At 41.7% G+C, this 8,990-nt stretch overlaps 1 pseudogene; it reads right to left on the reverse strand.

The window, feature by feature from the left end:
* Positions 1-3,067: 3,067 nt before the first annotated feature.
* Positions 3,068-3,781, reverse strand: LOC101658069 (annotated as a pseudogene).
* Positions 3,782-8,990: the final 5,209 nt, after the last annotated feature.

An 8,990-nucleotide genomic window follows, 5' to 3' on the forward strand; every position in this document is an offset into this window, starting at 1 on the left:
CGCCCTCTGCAGGTCATCACTGCACTGTCGCCAGCGCTTCCCTGCTAAAACACAGACGGGATTATGCTGGCGCTCTATTTAAAAGTGGGAGTGGAAGGGGGAGGAAAGGGCTCTTCGGATAACTCTTTCTGCTGAATCAGAAAGCCTGACCTCAAATGAAAAGGATTGCTGCAAGCTCTGTCACCGCTGAGCATCTGGCCACTGTGGCTACGTGTTTGTGGACAGCAATTCTCCAGGAGTGCCAGAGACTAGTCCTTCAACATGGCCAGGAAAGAGTAAGCTCAAAATTCACTCTAACAATCAAAGTCACTGCCAGTCCAGTCAATGCTAACTCCTAGCAACCCTACAGTGTGGAGTAGAATTGCCCCTGTGGCTTTCCGAGACTGTAACTCTCTCTCTCTCTCAAAGATAGTTAATAGGCACTTATTTTCCTTTGACAATACTGAAGTCTTAGTTATCAAAAACATTAATGAACAGTAAAGTTAAACCTCTGCAACATTTATAGAATGTAACAGTATTAATGTTTTTCAATGCAAAATTAGATGAGTTTTTGTGACAAATGGCTGCGATTTTACCTGACCTGGAAGTGTTCTATTTTAAAATGATTAAACTAAAAGCACTACTCTCTTTTCAGAAACTGGCAAACTGAGAAAACAACACTGCCAATAAATCGATGTGGACTCATAGTGACCCTATGTGACAGGGTAGAACTGCCCCAGTGGGTTTCTGAGACTGTAACTCTTTACAGGAGTAGAAAGCAGGACTTGTGGTTTAGAACTGCTGACCTTGCAGCTAGCTGCCCAAAATATAACCACTACATCACCAGGTCTCCGAAAGGATACAGAGAGTCCAAATGTACAAGATGTCTCCCATTTGACATAATCTTCAGGTTACCTGATAGCTATCTCTTCCGTTCAACGCTGGGGCACACTGGCGGTGTAAGAGTTACTCATTTGGCTGCTAACCTCCAGATCAGCTGCTCAAAATCACCAGCCTCTCTGCCGGAGGAAAGAGGAAGCTTTCTACTCCTCTAAAGAGTTAGTCTCAGAAATCCACAGGGGCAGTTCTGCCCTACCCTACAGGGACAATATGAGTCTAAATGAACTTATGGCAATACGTTTTTCTAATCAGTTCAGTAGGTATTAGCAGAAGCATGTGTGTTAACCCTTTAGTGGTAAGGATCCACAGACACTTGCTAATGTATTGCAATTCCAGCTAACTCAGTGCTAAGTCATGACCTTTATATTGAGTAGCAGAAGCAAGTGTGTTCTAGTCTCATGGATCGCGAGTTTTCATTTTCCTCAAATCTAACGGTTAATCAAAGAGAAAATGAAAATAAGGGATATTCCTAAGGAGAGGCTGGTAGTTTTGAACTGCTTACTTTGCAGCCCAAGATGCAACTTACTACACTTCAGGGCTCCCGTAAAATATCTGGTGCCCTAGAAAAATCTATTAGGTCTCTCCCCATCATTCTAATTAGCATGTGAAGATGCCTGGAGGCAACTATGGTGCCAGAAGTTTAAATAATCAGTGGATTCACTCAGAAGAAATACCTGATCTCAAATATGAAAGATGACTAAGATGTACTCACTTGAGAATGTAAAGAAATAACACTCCAGTGTCTGAGTCTTCAAAACTTTCAAATGGCCATTGAAGATAGATCTATTGGTCTCATTTTGTCTGGGGGGGAAATAAAAGACTCAAGGAGGCAAGCAGTCCAAAGGACTAGTGGACCACATGAACTACAGCCTCCCTTAGCCTGAGACAAGAGAAACTAGATGGTTCCCAGCTACTTCTGACTATTCTGAACAAGAGAAGGTCCCAGTTAGAATGAGTAAAAATGTAGAATAAAATTCAAATTCACTGGAATGAAGAGATTAAAGTAGTGTTTTCCAAAGTGGGTGATACCACCTGATAGGGATGCTAACATGGTCCACGGAGGGTGCATATACCACTCTTTATCATGGATTATGGACTATAGCTCCAAAATTTTTAATTGCCAGAGGAGGTGCTGATATTTTTTCCCTGAAAAGGGGAGAGTAGGTTTTGGAATCTATGAATTAGAGGAACCCCTGAGACTATTACACTAAGTCATCCTTCAAATTTGGTCATCTTTCAGGCAAATAATGACTGACCTACAAAATAAATAATACCTGGAGGAGTATGCCTCAAAGAACAATCAACTCTAGGAGTCCTGCAGGGCCACCTTTATCTAAAAACAAAGACGAGATAACCAGGGAGGGGCCAGGAAACCCAGGGAACGGAAACAGTGAGCTCAGAGGGGGGGGGGCATGAGGAGAGAGTGCTGACACATAGTGGGACTGCAACATTTCACCAAGACAGTTGTGTGTGAGCCATGGAATAGAAAACTCATCTTTTGTGCAAACTTTCACCTAAAGCACAATAAAATGTTAAAGAAAAAAAGAAATTATATTTCTGGTTGAGGGAATAATAGCTGCGAAGTACCTACAGGTGCAAGGGTGGCAAGCCAAGAGAGATAAGTAAGAGCTAACCCCTTCAGAGTTATCTTTTATCCTTACTGTAAATGCAACTAAAGTCCTTGAAGAGAATTGTTTACAGAGAGGTAAGTTAGGCTGTTCATTAGAGTCTATTAAAAGAAACCATTGGCCATGGAGTTCTGTTGGAGTCATGGTGACCCCATGTGTGTTAAAGTAGACTTCAATACTTTTTTCTTTTTCCTTTTTTTTTTTATCAGCAGAAAAATTTAATTCTTTTAATGACAAGACAATTACCCTCCCCCCTCTACCCCACCCCCCACCCCCGCCATCACGTCCAGACGTAAACCAAAGTAAGCCACTTAGAGCATGAGATCGATATTAAGGTACAAGACATCCGACTGGGGGGGTGGGGGTGGGGATGCTTGGCCATCTGAAGCATGCACCCGACAGTGCTTGAATCAGCAGTGGTGGTGTGCGGCTGTGCTGGTGTGGCTGAGGGGAAGTGCGCTTCTACAGAACGGACAGAAAGGACAACCGCTGCTTGACAAGGACGGAAGCAATTTCGACTGCAGGGAGAGGTACGCATTTTCACGCTGATGGTGAGGGCGTTACGCTGCCTTGCAGAGGGCCACGGCCGAGAAGCGGACCTCCCCTTGCTCGCGCTCAGTGAATTCTCTGCAGACCTTGGCAGCATCCTGCAGCAGGGAGTCCTCTGAACTAGAGCCATGGTTCAGGGAAAAGGCATTCGTCCATCAAGTTCATAGAGGTGGCTCTCCACGTTGTTAAGCAGGATGAAGTGGAAGTTCACTTTGTCATCTACCGGGCACTGACCTTTCTGTGTCACGGCATCGTGGGCCGCCTGGATGGCCTCGTTCTTTTCAAAGAAAGCACTTTGCTCTGTCTTCAGGGGACATCTTCTCCATCTCAGAAAGAAACTGCTTCAGGACAGACCCATTCTCGAAGGCCAGCTTGTCCTGATTATTGGCCACTGCGTGGATGAGTCCGATGGTGCCACACGAGTTTCCGATGGTCTGCTTCATGAAGTACACCTTGGGACTAACTTCCTGTCCCTTCAGTTCTTCGATTTGTGTTTTCCTGAAATTCTCACGCTGAGCCATGAGAGGGAGAGCGGCAGCAGCGCGCTGCGGGCGCGGGCTCAGAGCCCAGCCCCTCCTCCTCTAGCCCCAGCACGTCCACGAAGCACCACTGGCCGGCGACCCCCCACCGGGCCAGCACTTTGTTCAGCATTTCGGGGTTAATCTCCATCGGCTTGAGCTGCATTTCGGCGGGCAGCGGGAGGAAGGGCACGGAGACCAGAGGAAAAACAGCCTCTTTTTCCTTTTAAAGTCGATCACTGGGCCTTTCTTGTGAGGCATGTCTGAACGGACCCAACTTTTAATCTATGTTTAGCAGTAGAGTGTACCACACAGGGGCTCTAGATTAAATGAAGGACCTATTCTGAGTTGCCTTTCTATTCCTGAATAACTGTAGTACTCTGTGTTAGTTCGGGAAGATACAGAAACAAATTCACAGACACTCATATGTGTATAAGAAAGAGCTTTATATACAAGAGCAGTAGAATATTCAGAAAAGGTCCCAGCCCAGTCCGGATCAAGTCTGTAAGTCTAATATTAGCCCATATGTCCAATACCAATCTATAAAGTCCTCTTCAGACTCATGAAATACATGAAATGATGCTGAATGCAGGAGGATCACAGGCCAGTGGATTGGAAGTCTTGTGGATCCAGTGGCGTTGCAAGCATCTCAGTGCTGGAAATGGTCCCTATGTGGCTTCTCCGGCTCCAGAAGTCTGGTTGCATCAGGGTAGGTCCATGTGGCTTCTTCAGCTCCCATGTTGTAGCTCCATGTGTCTTGTCAGTAGAGCTTCTCTCAGGGAGTAAGCAGAGAGAGAATGTGTCTCCTGCTATCAAGGAGGAAATACAGAATTTCCCAAAATTCTCAGGAGCAGGCCATGCCCACCCAGAGGCCTCATTGGCTATGATCCCATTGACAGACTAGATTCCATCCCTTTACTCTTAATCCTATCAATCCTATCAAACTGACACCAGAATATGTAACTACCACATACTCCTCTACCAGGTTCTAATAATTCATTGTAATGGCCACAAAGAACTTTAAGACAACACTCATGCTCATAAGTAATAGGAAAGTAGAAGATTACAATTCAGGGTCAGGAATAACTGAGTCAGCTTTAGGTAGAGACAAACAATATCCAATGACAATTTATCCAGGGCCCATGAAAATGATTTAAATTATCTTAAAACTCTTTTTAAAATTCTCTTAAAACTAACTATATCATCCATCCCAGTTAAACTAACTTTATAACAATGCCATTGTAAAATATAACATTTTATTTATTTATTTAAAATCATTTTATTGGGAGCTTGTACAATTCTTATCACAATCCATACATCCATCGTGTCAAGCACACCTATATATTTGTTGCCATCATCATTCTGAAAACCTTTTCTTTCTACTTGAGCCCTTAATACCAGCTCCTCATTTTCCCCCTCCAATATTTTATTACATTTTTTATTGTCATAAATATATAGGTACCCATATATTTTCCATTTTAGCAATCTTCACATATATGGTTTAGCGACATTAAATATGTTCATCACTATACCTGCTAATGTGTTTTTATGGCAACAAGGGCCCACTGAGGCAAAAATGCCTAGAATCCCTGAAACCTTGAATGTGGTTCTGGCAATGCTCTAAGTTAGTCACTTTGAGGAAAATTTGCTGAAGAAGCCATTGACAGTTTATTTATTCCACCCACTCACCTTGTAAAATCAATCATGAAGTATAATGCTGCTTGTGATCGGATTAAATCTATCAGCCTTCAAGGATCTAATCAAGACAACTATTATTCAAATTTATGCACAAATCACAAAAGCTAGTGATGAAGAAATTGAAGATTTTGACCAATAATGACTTCAGTTGGAAGTTGACCAAACATGTAATCAAGATGCATTGATCATTATTGGTGACTGGAATGCAAAAGTTGGAAACAAAGAAATGGGACTAATGGCTGGAAAATATAGACTTCATGATAGTAGTGAAGTTGGAGATCACATAATAGAATTTTGCAAAAGAAATGACTTGTTCATAGCAAATACCACTTTTTAACAACCCAAAAGGCAACTAAACACATGGACTTCTCCAGGTGGGATACACAGAAATCAAACTGGATCCATCTGTAGGAAGAGATGGTGGAGAAGCTCAGTATCAGCAGCACAAACCAGGTCATGGGCTAGCTGTGACATCTGCTGTGTGTGTAAAGTAAATCCCCGAAGAAGCAGGAGGAGGGAACTCATTAGTCCTCAAATGACAGCCTTGCTCTTCAACACTCTGAGGTTTTGTATACCTGATTGGCCCAATGTAATGTGTCCTTTGATCTCAACTGTTGCTTCCATAAGCATTGTTTATGGATCCAAGCATTATGAAATCTTTGACAACTTCAATATTTCTCTGTTTATCATGTTTCCCACTGATCTGGCTATGATGATTTTGTTTGTTTTACCTGAGTCATAATCTATATTGAAGTCTGTAATCCTTGATATACATCAGTTTGTGCCTCAATCCTCCTGTTCAGCAAGCAAGGTTATATCATCTGCATATTGAAGGTTGATGACAAGACTTCCTACATCCTGATGTTCTTCTTCATCTATTCCATCTTCTCTGATTATCTGCTCAGCATACAGACTAACAAATGTGATGAGAGGACACAAGCCTTATGAGCACCTTTCTTGATTTTAAACATTATAAACAGTTCAAACCAAGAGCAAACAGCAGAGGACACAGCCTATCTTTTCTTCTGTGGCTCAACTGGTGTGTTTGAACCACTGATCTTGCAGTTACTAGCTGGCTGCAGTATGTATGTAAAACTGACATTTTCAGAAAGTACATTCTAAAAAATTAAAATGTAAAATTTTTAATTGTATGAATATTTGAAAAAATTTTATTAACATTATATATAAAATATTAAATTTAATACTGAGTTATACTCAATTAATATGACCTTTCTAGCCATATTCCCTTATGTGAAAAATTATAATTCTGGATTTTATATGCCTATGATTGTCATCCCTTTTTGGAGGGCATTATTTGCTAAAGAATAGGAAGACTATGGGATAAGATGTACCTTTAGTGAAGGGTGTGAATCAGACCATACCCTTTGTTTAATGGTTATCTTGGTTACTGTTATTTGTAATGGATGTAAGGAATGATATGACACAGCTGAGGAGAAAAGCTACTTTTGGAGTGGCCTGGGAAGAAGCCTGGTTGACTAAGATCAATAGGAGGTCAATGCCAACTGGAAACATCCTGCCAGAGACCTCAGGTCATATGTGCCTAAATAAGATACAGTCCGGGGATGGACAATGTTGTCGTTAGGTGCCATTGAGTCAGTTCTGATCCATAGCAACCCTAAATCCTATGCGCAATAGAACAAGACACTGCGCAGTCCTGTGCCATCCTCACAATTGTTCCTATATCTGAGCCCATTGATGCAGCCACTGTGTCGATCCATCTCGTTGAGGGGAGAGCCTTCCTCTTTTTTGCTGATCTTCCACTTTACCAAGCATGATGTCCTTCTCTAGGGACAAGTCTCTCCTGAAAATGTCCAAAGCACGTTAGATGAAGTCTTGGCATCCTTGCCTCTAAGGAGCACTCTGGCCATACTTCACCCAAGATAGATTAGTCTATCCTTTTAGCAGTCCATGGTACTATCATTATTCTTCTCCAGAATAGATTATTATATTTGGGTGAAGGGTTATATATTAAACTGTTTGCACCATTGATATTCAATGTAACACCTACTCTAGGACCTTTCTCCGCAAGGGTCTGGTAAGAGGATTCACCTGTGAACAATTGTGAACAGGATTCCCTACAATGCCATCCTGCTAACTATAAAATGAGTCCACTGAGAAGCAGGGGGTGTGATCTCATCACTGGTAAGAGCCAAGAGTGGAACTCATCCCCTGGACCCAGCATCTGGCTTACTCCTGTCTGACCTTAGCATTTTGAGCTGAATAGCACCCATCACCATGTGAGACGTTTCCTCAAACCTTTGTGAGTTTGTGTGGGATACTACAGGGATTCACAGAACCCAGAAACATGAAGGGAGTGGGGAATGGAGCAGAATAGTATCATGGAAGATTTGGACACGCGGGACTTTTTCAATCTCCAATTCCTTGGGTATTTATTCTTATGGAAGAAATCATTACCACCATTTTTGAGAACCCGTGACCTGCTCTGCTTCCATGAGCAGCTAAGATGAGTAAGGTACATGTTCAGCTTCCTTTGAATGATCAGCATGAGAGAAGAGATTGAGTGGTGGGATGCATGTGACTACCACAGAATAGGCAAAGGATAGAAGAAAAACTACTAAGAGGAATTCCCTTCTTTTGTTCACACAACTGTCTCTTGATCCATGGACACGTTCCTTATGGAATACCCACTCTTCTAAAAGTTATCCAGAGTTTGTTATGATCCACACAGTTAAATGCCTTTGCATAGCCAATAAAATGTAAGTAGTTTTTGATGACATTAATGTAAAATCAACAATGCTTTCAGTAAATAAGCTTACTCACAGCTTACAAACAAGTGAACTTAAGTTAAAAAAGCATTATTGCTTTCTTGAAAAACAAACAGTAATGTTGAATGATAGGAAGTTTCTTTTTACTTCATGTGCTATCATATACCAGGCTGAGAAGAAGTGAGAATCCTTTCGTTCTCAAGTATAAGGCAACCTCTGAACGTGATAATAGGATCATCTGTGGGTGTGTCGGCAGATCCATTGCTGCTGATAAATATTTGTAAGGATGGATGCTTTATTAACCAGTGTTATGTCTCTATAATTATTACCTTCTTGATGAACTGGGAGTCACCTTTTTGCTAGTGTGGACTCAATACATGTGGAGTTCATTGTGCTTTACTCAAACAGGTCAATTCATTTAATGGTTGTGCATTACTTGTTAGTTAGCTTGGCTTGAGGATATCCAACAATGTATAATTTGTATGTTCCAGCATTAATGAGGTTGTCTCCTTATAAAAGTTACAAAGTTAAAACTAAAGGTGATTTCAAATGTGTTTAAAGAACATTATTCATAGAGACTCTATAGAGAGTTTCCAAGGCTGTAAATCTTTACAGCACAGCCAGCCTCATGCTTCTCCTGTGTAGCAGCTGGTGGTTTTATAGTGAGTAGCCCAACACTTACCTGACACCATCAGAGCTCCCTTAAAGAATGAAAAAACAAAAACAAAAAAGTTGCCATCCAGTCAATGCTGACTCATAGGGACAGACAGCAGTGGGTTTTGTAGACCGTAACTATTCACAGGAATAGAGAGCCCAGTCGTTCTCCAGCAGAGCTGCTGGTGGCTTTGAACTGCCAACCATGTGGATCACAGCCCAACGAGTAACCACTACACCACAGGGCTCCTTTTTTTTTTTTTTTAATCAATTTATTGGGGCTCATACAATTCATCACAATACATAGATCAATTGTG

Source organism: Echinops telfairi, unplaced genomic scaffold (assembly GCF_000313985.2).
Source record: "Echinops telfairi isolate 266 unplaced genomic scaffold, ASM31398v2 ScPeMD7_7469;HRSCAF=8507_0, whole genome shotgun sequence".
Classification (NCBI taxonomy): domain Eukaryota; kingdom Metazoa; phylum Chordata; class Mammalia; order Afrosoricida; family Tenrecidae; genus Echinops; species Echinops telfairi.